The 17,831-nt window shown below is 37.8% G+C and overlaps 1 protein-coding gene across 4 annotated transcripts in view; it reads right to left on the bottom strand.

Annotated features, from left to right (window-relative positions):
* The window catches only part of hpca (hippocalcin), a 55,737-nt gene extending 40,505 nt beyond the window's left edge, over nt 1–15,232 (bottom strand). The window contains exons 1-2 of one of the 4 annotated variants that reach the window (XM_079830027.1): nt 14,937–15,100; nt 7,623–7,749 (exon numbers count right to left, since the gene is read on the bottom strand). The gene's annotated coding sequence lies outside the window, so the exon portion shown is untranslated. Of the gene's footprint in view, nt 1–7,622; nt 7,750–12,523; nt 12,664–14,236; nt 14,475–14,936 lie in introns of those variants that run through there. The other 3 variants (XM_079830028.1, XM_079830026.1, XM_079830029.1) reach the window with 3 other exon arrangements.
* Nucleotides 15,233–17,831: the final 2,599 nt, after the last annotated feature.

Raw genomic sequence — 17,831 nt, 5'->3', positions numbered from 1 at the left:
ATTTTAATTTTAAAAAATTAATTGGTTTTATGGGAATTGCATGTGTTTTTGTTTAAATTGAGAAAAAATAAATTGATTGCAACCACTTACGATAAATTTTTGTAGTAAATTCAACGAATCATTTTTTTCAGTGTGTTTGTTTCCTTGTTGTTCTTCCATTATTTGGAAGTAATTATAACTCTGTGTTGTGCTCTGTCCATATATGCTTTCCAATTGAAGATTCATGACATGAATCTCGGAGTTATTTTATTGAACTGGTTGATCATTGGTTGATCTAATGCTTTACATTCCCCGTCATTAGTGAAATTCAAGATTCATCAATTTAGGACACATTTACAAAAAAAGTCTACCAGAAATGTATAGAAAATATACTTGACACATTACTAATGCAATGGACTAAAGCCTAGATGTTTTGAGGGGTAAGACTATTCAACAGAGAACCAGATTAATACATTTTGAGCAACAGGAAACAGCCGACAACTGTACATAATCAATTGCATGAATGTACCAAAGCATTTTCAACTTGTTCAAAAGAATGAGCTTTTATGATGTGCACAAGTCCCTAGATGGTGTGGAAGTTGAACAAGTAGTTTTGAGAATTTCAGTTGAGATCCGAGAAACCAACAGGGACAGACAAATGGTGTGTCAGTGTGTCTCTAAACGAAAGTCTTTTAGAGTAAAGTATTTTTCAAAACAAACATCAACCTTTTTGAATTCACTTAAATACCTTTCATGCCGCACGCAATAGCCCAGATGGAAAAGCAGTGTTTAAAGGCTGTGTAATGCATTCAGTTTCAAAGAATTCAAGAGCATTGAGATGTTCGCATTCATGAAAAATTCATTCTCAGGGACTAATCAGGATTCGCCACCTTAGAGTTTCTCGTTATAGATGTGGAATTCAATAGATAACAATAGGATCTCATAAGAGCTTGTTGACCTGAGTCTTTAGCTTTATTACCTGTCACCTTATTGATGTGTACTTGGCAGTAGGTTTTACATCGCAATATAGAGTTTTATATGTGCCTGCAAGTGCCAATATCAATCCTCTATTCATCTGCCACATACTCAGTCCAAAACATAATTCATTTCTTTACGTCGGATCCCTGACTGACTTTCCTGTACAGTCTGTAAAGATAGCAAACACGCACACACAAATACACACATGCAACACCGCAACAGCGTTCATAAAAGTCAGCTTATCTACTACGCTGAAACACTGTTCTGAAATACTGCACAAGTGAACAACCCCTTGACCTTAAATCTCTCTAAATGCATTTTAAAATTCAGATAAGATGTGCGTTTGCTCTCAGCCAGAAAGTGTTCGAATGGAAGAAATGCTCTGGAGCTGAGAGAAAACCACACCTTTATTCTGCAGTTTGGACCACGATCACAGTTTGACTTACGGCCTCTCAGGATTGACTTACAGCCTTCTCAAAGTGGAATTGATGCGCAAGGGAGTGGGAAACAATAAAGAGGTTTAGCATTTGTCTAAGGACCCCTCAGGCAGTGACTTAAATAGAATGAGTATGTATTACGTGCCATTGTTTTCCCAAAGGGTATAGAGTGGTGATCTCTTACAGAGTGCCCAAAAGCAACAAATGAATGATGGCTAAATTATCAACACAGGCACTGAAAGTAACATAAGTTTGTTAAGAGATCTTAAAACTCCAGTGAGCATAGAAGGAAAACATGTTGCCATGATAAAGACTCTTTAAAGACAGTTTACTGCATTACATTGCTTCCACTGTTCCCATGTAAACGCATTGCACTTGTGTCTTGCGTCTTTTGCAACATCTCAAGCATGAAACAGCATTCTAAAAAACATGGCGCTCAAGTTAAAAGAACTTGCCTTGCATGTTTTTTATTCCATTGAACTACGTCTCATGTTTTTAACAGCAAAAACTCATTCTGTGTGAACCAGCCCTGAGAGTAATAGTTTACACCTGGTATTAAGATGCATTTTGGTCGATCGGATGACAAGTAGACGAGGGAGAGACATTCCCGTTTACACCTGGTGTTTTAATCCGTCTCTTTTGTCCACTTTTGACCACTTCTGTCCTGATTTATTCTAAGGGAGGATCTATGGGAGGGTAAATGTATGGGCTTTTCAGATCTTTCAATCTAATGGATTAAATTAGCTCCCATACTGTCTTCAGCTGACAAAGTTTAAATCCCGTCTTGCGGGCTTTAAATCTTGGGAGGTGTAGTCTTCACCTCACAGCCAGTGGAAAAGAATTTGGACGGGACGTGGGCAGAAATCATGTTCATGGATGAGATTATTAACGTTATTGTAGTATGAAGCAGAGTAGGGCCTAGTTCTGTGGGAGCTGAACAAGGTCGCTGAAGCGATTGCTGATGAGACAAGCGTGACACATGGCTCGACAGCAGCTGAACCTTTATTATGTCACAGTCGCCGCTTCCGCTTCTTCCAGTCAAGCGTATATGGGGTAACGCAGCACTGTTTCATCATATTAGATACATTTGAGTGTGTTGAAAATTATGCTATAACGTTACTCTGTGTGTTTGCTCCCCGGGTGCTATGAGACACTTGTTGCACACTGCAGTAAGCAAGATTGATATTAGAATATTATATTAATAAATACTGGATGGCTTGTGTTGCTAAATGGTAGCAATTAATTTTAAAACATATTGTATGACAGAAAAATGCTGTATTACTGTACAATAATTACTTTTATATATATGAATGTCTCCAAACAGTTGTTCCCTTGTCTAATAAAACATATGATATGTCATTGATAGGCGATCCGTGTCCTGGTTCAAATTGCAAATTTCTCTGGATTTAAACATTCTTGGAAACATTTGGGATAGTGTAAGTACACAAGTCAACAAAATATATAACACTGTTCTAGTGGGTTTTGGATAGTTTAATCCAAAAGTTAGTTTAATCCAAAAATCTTACATATTGTGCCTTTAAGTCAGTAGGCGGCCTTTTACAAAAGCAATCCAGTTGAATGTATTTGGATAAAGTGGACAAAAGTGGACAAGCCCAAAACAAGACCCTGTTTACACCTGGATTTAGTGCCGTCCACTTGTGATCGTACATAGACGAAAGTGCACCGTAATATCACGTATAAACCGCGCCTTAGATGTTGATTCAGTAACAGATCTGACTGATTCAGTGCATTCATTCGGTAAACGATTCATCCGTCTGATTTAAACAAAGAAGTTAGTCATTTTTTATGATTCATTAAAAGAACTTGACCATAAGAGTCATTTTCTAATGTCTGTTTTAACTTGCTGTTAATTTGTCAATCTCACAACTCATGACTAAAATATGTCTTTTTACGAATCTGATGCAGCTGACATCCAATATATCAAGGCCGCTTAAAGTTAAGCCAATAGAGACCTCTCCACAACTTGTTCACACTTTTCACAATCCAATCAATTCCCAATGTATTAAATCAACTCTCACTCAACCTTTTTATTACAGCATATCCTAATTCACTCAGAAAGGTCAGATTACATAAGTAAAATGGCTTGTGAATGTCATTTCATGTTGTCTTTAAAAAGAAATACTTTAGTGCAACCAGCTGTACTGTGCAATTGACTAACTTTCAGCCATTTGAAATGCCACTTTACTCTTATCAACTCCAGGGAATTTGGACAAGATTATAGCACAGTTACCCTAGTTTAACCTCCATGCACATTATGCCAACATAACATCAACATAGAGATATGTCAACTGGATAATCTCCCAGCTGTACAAGCACAGATTAATTCAGATAACACCTTACTCTGCACAGCCTGCTTACACATTCGCACACAGAAGGTCTAGTATTCTGTTATCGTTGATGGATTAAAGATACATGGCAATGCTTATCAAAATATTGCAATTAGCACAATTTAGATACACCCCAGAGAGTTACTTCAGAACCTCTGCAAAAGCACTGATGCTTAACAAATTATTCATTCCTGTCTCAAGCGTAAACCTGCTTGAAGTTGCTGAGGGATCGTTTCTGAGTTCCTACTGCCAAATTCGGTGGTGGTCTCCTGCCAAACAGTCCAGCACTGGCTGACTGTTCCGTTGGGAGAAGACACAAACACATAAATCACCTCAAAGGGTTGTGGAGCTGCCTGCTGCGGCCCATACCTGATATCTCCTCAAACTGTGCCTGAAAGTCATTACTTATGATCAGGGTAGAGAAACAGGGGCACAGTTTCCCTAAAAAAACAGCAGCCATGTTTTTAAGGGTTTGGGTTATGGTAATTTCCTGTTCTGCCATCTGCACATTAGCTCAGGAGAACCTGAATTTGGCGTAATTAGAATGTAACTTTTGTTTTGGATTTCCCATTTCCCCCCTGGGACGTGCAACGCAACGGAGTGAAGCGAAGGCAGCGTATCATTCATCCCTCCGGAGTTACCTGTTGCACGAGTCCTTCTGCAGCTGTAAATCCCACTGACTGGGATTTGGTCATCAGCTCTCAGTGTACTAGCTCGAGGAACACAAATAGCTTTTCGCAGAGAGTCTGATCTTATTAGTGTAAGAGGTGATCGGGGTTGTGAGCAATTCAGTATTCAAAGATGTCAGCTCGTCAATGTCGGAAGACACATCAAATCTTCTACATCCATCCAATATTAAGAATGATATAAACACACCTTAATTTCAACCCTTGTGAAAAAGAAACGTGAACCGAGTGTAATGGTTTCGGACACTTAATTGCATGTTATTTACAATTCAATGAAAATGAATTGGTAACACTTTACAATAAGGTTGTATTAGTTAACATGAGCTAACTATGAACAACACCTCTGTTCAGCATTAGTTCATCTTTGCTACCGTTAGTTAATAAAAATCCAGCTGTTCATGGTTTGTTCATGTTAGTTCACAGTGCATTAACTAATGTTAGCATTAACAAGATAAATAAATACTTCATAAGTCAAATGTATTATTAGTTCATGTTAACTAATGTAGCGAACTAATGTTAACTAATAAACCTTATTGTAGTGTTACCAATGTATTATACCTAAAATTTATATAAAATGCAATTAGTTGAACTTTAGAGTGCTTTTTTTGACCCACGTAAGTAGGACTCTTTAAATGTAATTTCATTTTTTAAGTACACTACAAGTGCACATTAAAAAACAATTAAGCACATATCTTTTTCACAAGGGAAGAGCAAAACATTACTTATGCAAGTTGATCAGAACCCCAATGCAAATCGGAGAGGGGTTTAAAGTGAAAGGCTTTATCTGAGTTTATCTGCAATAATAACCGGCTGATCATACATTATCCCACTTATAGTACCACTGGCTTCATACCAAAAAATAAAAAATACATACATGGACATGAAATATTAATTTTGGTTGTTTTTATTATTATGTAGGAAGAAAGAGAAGAAATTGGTTGCCTGGGAAAACAGTAGTATATTGTTGTTGCACTGCTTTAGTAAACTCAGAAGTTGATTGGTTTTCCCGTAGGCAAAAGAACAGGTTAAAAACTCAGTCTTCCTGCAGACAATCACATAAAACCATCAACACTGATTGGAACATCTCTACAGCTCAGCCTGCAGTCACTTGTCTGAGCTTGTGAATCCTGCTAACCTGGTTTCTGGTGGTCTTGAGGCACTTATCAACTGCAAATCACATCTGTTCTTCCAACAGACGCTTGTTCCAATTGCCATATTATGCCAGACTACTGACATGTTCCTTAAGCCTCAATTACGAACATTTCAGAATCCACTAATGAGGAACGAGAAAGCAGACAGTGGAGAGAGGGTAAGCAGAAGAGCACCAGCTGTACGGCTAAATCATATCAGGGTTTTTATGTCATATTTTTAATTCAATTCAAATTTATTTAAACCATATTTAACTATTTAGACATTAAATAGAAACTAGAATATCCACATGCAGAAAAACTCACAGCAGCGACAATAGCAAGGGAAAGATGTTTAGGCAAGATCCGTAAGAAACCTTAGGAGGAACCAAGACTCAGCTGGGGAGCCCACCTCCTCAGGCTGGCATGTTTAAATGAACAAGCTTGTAGGTGATCTTTACAGAGCTTTATTTAGCTTTGTTTTGAGGATGTTCCTTTTGGATAGAATTCATAAAGGCCCTTAGTCCAGTGTCATACTGCATTAACTTCAACTTGAGATGCTGAAAAAAGTGTAAACACTGCTAGCCTGTACGTTTTTTTTTATTTTTTATTTGTCAATATTTTTTAAGTTATCATTTTCAGGTAAAACCTACAATAAATATTGGTATGTGGTATATTTTTGTGGAAATTGATACACCAATTTATCATCCAGATCAATTAATCTGACGATATACGTATTGATGTTTTATAAACAAATTTCGGGAGAAGCACATTCAGAAAATTAAAACTAATTAAACACAAGTGGAGCACCCTCAGATAATTATACCTAATTAAACAGATGTGGAGCACATCAAGCTAATCGCTTTAATCAACGATAAGAGGTGTATATATATACAGCATATTTACCTTCTTTCGTTGACCGCTTTTATTTTAGCATCCCTCCACCACCCCATCTCCTTACTTTGATTTTAATAAACTCTTATTAGACATCAACACAATCCAAAATAAAATACAGTCTAGTTATAGACTATCTCTATCACGGGGGGGATACTCTGGGTTCGGGCCAAAATTCCCTCCCCCGGACAGCACGCCAAATACGCATAATCTTTACTCTATTAATTTGATGTAAGTGTGAACTCGTGAATGTCTATTTTAAAGGGGTCATATGATGCTATTTTCAAAGATCAGTTTTTGGTGTATTTGGTGTAATGTTAACATGCTTTAATGTTAAAAAAGTACATTATTTGTCACATACTGTAAATTATTGTAGCTCCTCTATGCCCAGTCTTTCTAAAAAAGCATTGATTTCTAACAAAAGCACCTCCTTCTGAAAAGCACAGTATGCTCTGATTGGCCAGCTGACCCAGTGTGTACACTCTTAAAAATAAAGGTTCTTAAATGGTTCTTTGGTGGGGTGTATGGTTCCATGAATAACCTTTAATATCCAAATAACATTTCCATTGCACAAAGGGTTCTTTGTAGCGCAGAAAGGTTCTTTAGACTAAAATAATTAGAAAAAAATGGTTCTTTAAAGAACCTTTCACAAAACGGTTCTTCGGAGAACCAAAAATAGTTATTTCATGGCATCGCTGTGAAAACCCCTTTTTGGTTCTTCCTGGCACCTTTATTTTTAAGGGTGTAGTGATTGCCCGAACACCTCAAGCGAGTCGTAAATGTAACGCCCCTTACCATAATCGAGAGCTTCAGCTTCCAAAGCAATTAGAAAGACGTCAGTTTTACCATATCAGTTGGAGCCCAAGTTGGATTCTGAAAATGCAGATGACTAAACCAATCAATCGGAAGCAACTTTGCAAGCACGACTTCAGTTTAACAGTGGTAGGTTGTAAGCTCTGCTTGAGCAGCCAGTGTGAAACAGAACATATAATGCATCTATGTTTGTCAACCTTTCATCATAAGTTATACAGAGAACAGAAGATACTATGTTTGTAAACATAAATCCATCTCTGCACTTTTGATCGTAAGAACGACAAACAATATGCGTTACTCTACACTGCACAAAACTCTGGTCAATAGCAAATACTTAAAAAAATCATAAAACATACTTACAGGCTCTGATTCAGAAGCACCAGATTGCCCTAGTAAAGTTGGAATTGCCCCATTATTTAGAAATAGCCTTTGTGCACAGCTCGCCTTGTACTCTCCCAGGTTCAGGAACTGTCCTCCATAAAATGTGCTGCACACACACAAACATTTGGGTTGTACTGTTCTGGAACAGTGTTGTAAATAAATTTAATTGATAAAAAATCAATTCCTAATTGCGTCCACTTTCAGAAGGCCAAATAAAGTGCTTGTGCTTTCGCATAGAAGATGGCCGCCAGGTGTGGACGTCGACCTCCATTGGCCAGCAGTGCGGACGAGACATCTAGCCTTTATTATGTATATCTGTGGTCTCCACTACATGGCGCCAACAACCCTACTACGATAACTGAAGCCACGCCTTCTTTATTTGCATATTATGGGCGGCATTATGCAAATATTTGACGTAGGTATGTGAGGGAAAATTCAATCAAGGTGCTTTGGGTCTTTGAGCTTTGTAACTTTGCAGATCTTATACATACACAAATACCTACATAACACACTAAAGAAAAAGGAAAACATGAAAACGCATAATTTAACTGATTTTGCATCTCTCCTTTCGTCAATTCCAAATCTTTTAAATTACTATTTTTATTATTATTATTTTGACAATTATTTTTTCTATAAATTTCATAATTTGCCATCATTAAAATATATAATTTAGCACTGATATATTTTGGCCAGCCTGATTTTGAGATTATTGGCCAAAACTGATTTACTGACAGCCTTTACAAAGTGCATTGGTATTTTCAAACATTTACAGTGAATTATGATTAGAAATATGTAACATTACATTTAAATTCGTCAACTGAATTTAATTAAAAGCAATTGATAATGGTGAAAGATATCTTATTTGCTATCATTTAACTATGCTACTTTTAACTATGCTACTTTTATCAGTCATATTGGTATCGCCAAAAACTCAGGCACTTCACATTCACAGAGATATCAGGTCTCAATTTGTCAGCCTGGTCTCATTGCGAAAATGTACCTCTGGCAACGTTTTTGCAAACCCCAAAATACGTACCAATTTGTACATATCACTGCAGTTTCAAAGTGATATGTCCACTGGGTGCCGCCAAAAGCTTCGTTTTTTTTCCGGAACAGATGAGCGTCAATCAGACGTTTTGTGACATTGTTTATTTAACGTACACCTACACTAAACCCTAAACCTAACCGATAGTGTTAACAAAAGCAAATGTGACAAAAATACAATAGTAACCATGTCTTGTTAGCTTGTGTGAACTCATCTTTGAGCTCTTTTATCATGACTTGTCTTTCACGGGATTCGTACCTGAGCTTTCATTATTACAAGTACAAATCTGTACCAGCTGAGCTACTGAGCAAACTTATTAAATAAAAAAAGCCGAGCATATGGAGCAGATTAAGTGACGCAAACTCCAAAATGTATTCATTTACATGGAAAAAAAAACGATAAAAAGTGCTTGCTGTTTTACTGCCTCTAGTGTTCATTTCACTTTGAAACTGCAGAGATATGTACTTATTGGTACGTATTTTGGCGGTTTGCAAAAACGTTGCCAGAGGTACATTTTCATAATGAGACCAGGTTGCAATTTGTTCTGTATTTTTTTTCTTTCATGTCACAGAGTACAACGGATTTTGTGGAAGTTTCCATTAATGGAAGCAAAATGTAGCACAGCTCATTCCCATTTTTAACACTACACAGTGAAACGTGCCAGACTCAGAGGACACCCTCCATCCCACATCGTAATTATTCTCACCACACCTTAATTGCCCTGGGCACCATAGTATTCAGGTCAAGGAGAACTGATCTCTCACTTCGAAGGTCCCCGACGATGAACAAAACAGGCTTCAAAGTGGCCTGAAACAACCAGATCTTCAAAAGTGCTGACCCTTATGGATGTCCAGACATCAGCCCGGTATGCCAGCCTCAGCATGTCCCTTGACAGGACAGCAAGTAATTCTTTCCTATCACGCCTGCGATTTCAATTCAAACTCTGCAAACTCATGGTTGAGAAATTATAATAGACTAAAGGCTGGCCCACATGAAAAGATTTTTAAAATCTTATCAGATTTACAAATGTGAGAGACCACAAACATAATAATAATAGATTTTACAGTTTTGTTCCTATAAAGTGCCACGATGTAACCAAGACAGTGCACCACACACTAACAGATTCCATTCACAAACAACCAGAGTCCCTGTGAACACAGGAAATCTCGCGAAATCTCTTGCGGTCAAAGGTGACTTTAGAGTAAACAAACATGACGGCGAAATGGCAATGATAGTGTTTGAAATGCTTTTTATAATTTTCTGTGTTTTCACTGTTATACAGTAGGGGGCGCTATTACGCATCTTCTGAAAGAGTACAGAATCTCTGGATCAAAACACAGGGGAAAAAAAGAAAAAACAGAAACAAGCGATAAAAGCAGTCTTGGGGAAAAAACGATTTTCTCAGCTTTTTGTTCAAAATGTTGCTTTTTTACTTACATTCAAGTGTTGATAAAAAAAGATTGAATGACGCTAGAATAAAATATTTGTATTTAAAAACACAGGCTCTGTTCTTTATTGTGATATTTTGCATGTTAGATATTCATACAACAAAATATTCTGGGAATCATTCAATTTTTCGTGAAAATTATCAAAAATGCTGGCGGTGGCTGGAATTTTTTTTTTTTAAACGCTGGCGGGAAAAGAGTAAATAAGAGTGTATCACCCAAGATGGCTATTTAAATCAATTTGGATTCACTTAAACATTAATTTTCGACACATTAATAAACATTACATGGCTATGACAAATTTGCAATACACAAATCTATATGATAAACCTATATGAGGTCTTCACACTACTGCCATGACATTCCCAAATAAGGATGAACTATTCCACCTATTGTTTAGTGGGCGAGCTTGGGAAATTGTGTTAAGGGTGGGGAGAAAGGGAAACAAAAATGTCTCAAAAAGTATGTTATTTGAGACATTATGGAGCCCACTATCCCATTTCCTGTCGTGATGAGGCCAAGACTAAAAATACACATCCCCTTTCGTCAGAACGCAATTTGCCCCCTCAGCACGAATTTCTCCTTCAACTGCTATCATGTAGCACAGCGCACAGTCTCAGAGCAAGAAGAGAACCCCTACAATCCCCATGCCTGGGATCAAATGTCTTACTTTGATCCTATAATAGGTGGTGTCTGTGTAAACTGTGTTGACCTTAGTCCACTATCATATCTTGACATGACTCAACATCAGTGTGACTCCAAGGGAGTCTGAAGACTAATTGTGTGCACTGACCTTCAACGATCGCTCTCATTTTGTATATTAGTATCCATAAATCCTTTGAGGATACTCATAGTATGTCAAAGTTATACGAGTCCTTATGATTTACTCTAGAACAGGGATGCCCAAATCTGCTCCTGGAGGACCAACGTCCTGCAGAGTTTAGCTCCAACCTTAATTAAACACACCTCAACTATATAATCAAGCTCTTTAGGAGTGTTAGAAACTTCCAGCTGTGCGAGTAATATGCAAGTCATTTTATTTTTAAAAGTGCACTTTTTCTTTTGGCTTCGCTGGCTTTCATTCATCTTCCTAAATAACTGATACAACATTAGGCTTGAACTTTTTACTGACACCTTGTGGAGTGGACGCTGTATCCTATAAAAACAAACGTTTTAGGTTAACAAAAACGACATTGCAGAAATACTCTTTTTGCCAATAAATGTATTAATAATTCATTCATTCCACAAGCTAAAATGGTGAATAATACAGGGTTTATTCTGTGTTTTTTTCTGTCGATGGCACAACACTGCTTACTTTTTCTCAGTTAGTACAAAGAACCTGTGTTTCTAAATGTCCCCTATGCAACTGACTTTATATTTGCTTTTCCTCTTCTTATCTTTGTCTGCAGCTAAGTCATCTCTAAATACCAAATATAACTCATCAAGTTCAAGAGGTCCTCTTAACTCCCCAGTGTCAATGAAAGGTCGTCCAAAATATGACAGCGAAAGGAACTGACTCATCAGGGCCCAGTGCATGTTGAAAATAAGCCAGCCCATCTGAACTGTGGGAAGATCCACTGAAAGAGCCAAAACTCTCTCAACGCCACGTACAGAAGCATTGTCGGTCAGAATGACCTCATAGAAAAGGAAACACAAGTACTTGAGACACTTCACATTTTCGAGCAGCATAATATCTCAGTGTTGCGAGCAAGGCCGTAACCATGTCTTGGACATTGGGGGGGGCCAAAGGTTTTTATTAGATATTTTTGCATGTGGGAGGTCTATTGTAGTTATGAAGTAATCAATTTAAACTATTTTTCAAATAATATTTTTGTTTTAAATTATACACATTCACTCTTATTTGTATGTCTAATATGTCAAAAACGCAAAACGTTCTTGTATTGTCAAACTCAGTTATGAATTACATGAACAATGTAAATGATTGCATATTTTCAATTCAGGTCGCTGAAAATGTCTAGTGTAAACAGTTGTCAAATATTAAATGATTAGCTACGTACATCTTGCCACAGCTAAAACGTACTCTTTCACTGCTAAAACTAAAGCGTCATGTTTGAATTCGCACTCGTCTTCTGTGAACAGTAAAGCTTGATTTGATTGGCCACCTCTGTCTTCTGCCATTTTCTAATTTTAGAGGGGGGACTTGTCCCCCTCAATGTCGGTTATGGCCCTGGTTGCAAGTAATCAAGTAACTATACTTAACAAGGGCACTCGTGAATTTTCAGGAATAGCCACAGACTTTATATTGCTCTTAAGTTTCTCTGCAGCCTTCAAGCATTAAAAAACAGCATGACACTGATTGCATTTACTAACAGACAAAGGCGAACAAAGAAACACTTGAGCACACAAATACACACACACACACATCCTACCACAAACACTCTCCTAGTAGAACAACATAGCGCTTCTGAGAGAGCTCCTTAGAATCAACCACAACGCGGCTGCTGAGAGTAATTGGCCTCCCTTTCTGCAGTCTAATGGAAGGCGCAGGGCAAGGCTGGAACTGGGTATACTATGGAAAAAGGAAGCAAGAACTTCTCAGTGGGGTGCAAAAGCCACATCCTCCCTTGAAAAGGTTCTCAAACTCACAATCACATCCCACAGCGCAGCCACAATTGGGCTGAGTGGAACGCAGTGGTCAGGTAAAAAGCACACGCAGGGCTTGGTTACTCACAGTGTTCAAATGAGACGCATAGTGCTGATTCATAATACAGAGAAAAGTGAAAATCAGAATTTTTATTTGATTTTAAATGCCTCTAAAAAAACTTTGCAGGAGTATTGATTGTAGCAACACTAAAAGTCTCCCTGCTGCATTGAAAATAATGGCACTTAATGCGATTTTATTTCCATATTTATATCTTGATGATCTTAATTACAAAGGGCACTTTAATGTATTCTAACAACGACCATGAATTTCATCTTTATCTCAGATTAAGTGCCATGACTAATATTATCACAAATGTCCATTAACTCACAGCTAGTAATGTGGATGTTTTATGGACCAGTGTTTCCACCATAACGTGTGTCATAAAGTTACATTTTATGTGCAGCAAACCACAGCTTCTCTATGCTGAGTGCATATACCATGAAAATGAAGATCCACATTCTATTCAGCCTTTCACCAACACAAAGAGGATCACATGCTCTGAGTAAGTGAGAACTAATGAGATAGCTAATGAGACCACGAGATTTCTAAGAGAAATCCAAGAAAAAGCCCCGACAGGAGATTCCGGCCTCACAGAGGCAATGCATCATGTGTCTCACGCACTGATCCTAATGGTGGCGTTTAATGGCATGCAGAAAATACAGAGCACTTAAGAAAAAATTTTCTTCAAAGAAATGTTTCATCTAAAGTATGTTTATTATTTACTCACTGTTCCAAACCCATATGGTTTTATTTGTTTTCCATGGAACACAAAAATAGAAATTTGGTGTTCAACGTAATTTTGAAAATTCAGCCCCCACCCACATCTACCTTTCGAGAACATAAACAAACATTACATCTCACACATCTTACCATGAAAAAATCCCTGACCCCACCCTGACCTGATGTCATAACCCTTTCCATCGATCAATGTGCGTCTTTGAATAAAGTGTGTCCTGAAGGGATTCAGCGGGACCAGAAGCTTGATTACAAACAGACTGTTACAGATGAGCCCGCCTTTCCCACTCTTATCTTCTTACATAACCGTAGCCTTCACCAACATCAATGGCATTGAGAACATCCATTCATATGCAAGTTCAATTTGGATGTGTCACTCGGATTAATAAAAGGAACAAAATCACATACATTAATTGATTTGTCTAGTTTTTTTTTTTAAGTAAAATGTGAGACCCCTTAGATCTTGAATTGTGATATTATCTTGTGCATATTACCATATTCAAATTCAAGCAATCAGAACGAAATCACCTAAATATTCACTTTCATTCATGATGACCATGCATTTATTTTCACTGATGAGTAATCTTTTGTAGTAGGGGTTAGCTATTAGTAGGCTATAGCTTTTGCATCTATAATCAAAAAGATTAAATAACTAGGTTATTTTAAAAGCATAAAAAATGCGTCATAAAATATACACACTCACGTGTGCAGTAGCCTACAAAGGTAAATATGTCACTTTTTCAAGATCGAACTGCTCGTCGAAATGCCTTTGGAGTCCATTGCAGCCTTTGGTACAGTGTGCTACTATTCATAATAATTGTAGATAATTGCTTCAAAATAATTTTGCATTGGTCACTTTTAGAGCAGGCTAATGACTTATCCCAGCCTAGTGTTGCCTGCGCAGGATCCATGTCCCGCTTCCTCGAGCTCTTCAGAAGCTCGTCAGTTTGAACAATAGCATCGACTGACTGTCCAAACAGAATTACTGGAAGCGCGCACATCCGTCGAGCACGACCCCTGACCCATCTAAACATGCCTTACATCCGTCATAATTACAAAACTATCAATTCATTCATAAAGTACTGTTCACAAGACATGGAGGCTGCACAATGACCCAAATCCTGTGTTGTGAACTAGTCACTGGATCAAAAAATAATACGGTATTTTACAATCGCGTCGTTCTTTTCAATTACATTTGTTTTGTCGCTTTTTAAAACTAGGCTTCGTTTGGGGTCGTTTCTCCATATCTCAAGAGTGCTCGTTATTTCGCGCGTGCTTATGATGGGATGCTATTTGACAATACAGACTCGCTGCAAGAGGAGAGCCAACGTTCCGTCATTAAGAATTAAAAAATATTAATATTTTACAGTGAGTACGCAGGACGCGTTGATTGGCCATCTTACCGTGTCCAAAAAACGCGAAGTTTCCCTCGATGTGTTGATATGTTGTGGAAGGAGAGCAGGATAAGCAGCGCGAGCGCCTTCTCTTACGGTCCAGCGATACTGTCTACTGCTGCCGCGCTCTGCACACCATGTTACCGTAGGAACACGAGCCGCGGCGCTGCTCTGCTGGAGGAGGAGGCTGTGCGTCTACGGAACTGCACCGGACGAGCGGATTTAAAAGCAAGGGAGGGTGTTGGTAGGATTACGTGGTGCCGCTTTAATAAGATGTCACTACGCCGAATGGGACCGCTGCTACTGTCTCTAGGTCCTTTTAGAGGGGTTCAGCAACGCCTTCTGAGGGGGAAAAAAAAGCTCATGTGGGAGTCATGAATGATAGCTGACTGTAAACATTAGGATAGATAGATAGATAGATAGATAGATAGATAGATAGATAGATAGATAGATAGATAGATAGATAGATAGATAGATAGATAGATAGATAGATAGATAGATAGATAGATAGATAGATAGATAGATAGATAGATAGATAGATAGTCTGTTTTACTTTTAAGAGGCCTGATCCCTGATCTGTACTAATCCTGCCCTGACTATGATGGGATATCGTGATAACTGCTGAAAGGTGGAGAATAGCACGGTGACAAGATTGGGAATAGCCTATGCGGCTCTAATAGTGTTAAGTTCACCCAAAAATGAAAATGACCCCATGGTTTACTCACCCTCAAGCCATCCTAGGTGTATATGACTTTCTTCTTTCAGACGAATTACAATCGGAGTTATATTAAAAAATGTCCTGGCTTTTCCCAGCTTAATAAAAGCATTGAATGGGGGGCGAGATTTTGAAGCCCAAAAAAGCACATCCATCCATCATGAAAGTAATCCATACGGCTCCGGCAGGTTTAATAAAGGTTAATAAAGGTTTGTTTAAGAAAAATATCCATATTTAAAACTTTAAAATATAACTATAGCTTCTGAGTTGACAGAAGGCCAGATATTTTGCCTACTGATATTTTTTCTTACAAAAACCCATCCCTTCGCTTCAAAAGGTCTTTATTAACCCCTCAGAGCCATATGGATTACTTTTATGATGGATTAATGCACTTTTTTGGACTTCAAAATCAGGACCGCCATTCACTACCCTAAAGCTTGGAAGAGCAATGGCATTTTTTAAATATAACTCTAAAATAAGTTATATTCACCTAGGATGGCTTGAGGGTGAGTAAATCATGGGATAATTTTTGGGTGAACTATCCCTTTAAGTAATTAGACTTTACAGTATGTAGAAAGCACATTTTCCTTGCACTAAACAAATGACTAGAAATACAATAAAGCGAGGAGGATCCAAACCATGAGATCTCTCTGGTGTGAGACTAAGTAGCTTTTAAACTTCTTAATGCATGATCTTAAAGGCTACCAGCCAAGCAGAGCTTTGACAGAGATCCGGCTAATTAACAGCTTCCCAGCAGGATCTGCCCAAGCTGCATGATGACCCACCAGGAAGGCAAACATCAAGACAAAAATCGTGCATTTTTTTCTGACATCATGATTTACAGCTACTTGCGGCATTTTGTGTTAACATGTTAAAGGGATAGTTCATCCAAAAATTAAAATGTGCTGTTAATTTGCTTACCCTCAGGCCACACCCTATACATTTCGTTTTGCCTGTAAATGTTTTTTTGACTCTCAACGGGACGGTAGCCATTGACTTGCATTATATGAATCACCAAGGACCACAGTTTCAGCTAAAAATCTTCTTTACATTTCTACTGAAGAAAGACACCTACATCTTGGATGGCCTGCCCTGAGGGTGAGTAAATTAACAGCAACATTTCATTTTTGGGTGAACTATCCCTTTAACATGAATAGTTTTAACATCAATATCAAACAAAACTTCTCGTTATTAGACAACAGGGTTCAGAGTTTAACTGAAATCACTCAGGTTTAGGTTCTCAATTTAAAATAGGTAGCAAACAGGATGCGGCATTATAATTCAAATTTGCAAGAATTAAAATGGAATAAAATTAAAAGAAATTCACATTTGTCTTCAATCTGTCCAACACTGTTAGTTAATATATCTTTAAATACATTTTAATCTTCAAATTCAAGAGCTGAATTAAAATTTCAATGTCCACTGAAATGAATAGGTAAAATGGCCAATTCTGTGAAATGGATTTAAACCTGCTCAAATGTTTTCCTCTATCTCAAGCAGTAAAGCATAACACAGTTATACCAAGGTTAATGGGTTTGATTCCCAGCAGGATAAACCAATAAAATCTATATCTTGAATTCAGCGTACCTACATCATTTTAAAAAGCATCTGCCAATTGTTTAAATAGTGCTGGATTAAAATATAGATTTTCAGCCCTCCATCCCCCCTTCCCCCTCCCATTTAAACCACCCTGATAACGATTTCTAAATTGCCAAGATCAAGATTACATATACATTTCTTTCATATGCAAGCAAAATGGACTTTACAGAATTTGAATTTTAACAGTAGGCATTCTAGTTCTAACCAATTAAAATATTAATGTCCACTGAAATTAATAGGAGATGGTCTGCTTTAAAATCACACCACTGGTCATTACTAAGTCTAGTCCATAGAAGCATGACTGAAGAGTCTCATGGGCAAAGAACTAGAAATGACATTAATCAAATCCTGGGAGAATAGATCCTAAGGATGATCATGTTATGATATGAGAGCGAGTATGTGTGTGTGTTTTGAGTGGCCGTGTTACTGGTAGATGGAGATGGCTGGTTTGGAGGCCAAAGCTCTGACTCAGCTGATGTTCATTGCATTACTGTTGCTATATCATCAACCCCCCCCCCCCCCCCCCTCTCTCTCTCTCTCTCTCTCTCTCTGAAATGTGAATTATAAAGTGATGTGACTGAATTCCTCCA

Source organism: Gobio gobio (assembly GCF_949357685.1).
Source record: "Gobio gobio genome assembly, chromosome: 11".
Classification (NCBI taxonomy): Eukaryota; Metazoa; Chordata; class Actinopteri; order Cypriniformes; family Gobionidae; genus Gobio; species Gobio gobio.
Note: the sequence above shows the minus strand (reverse complement) of the source record. Positions and strands in the feature narration are given on the sequence as shown.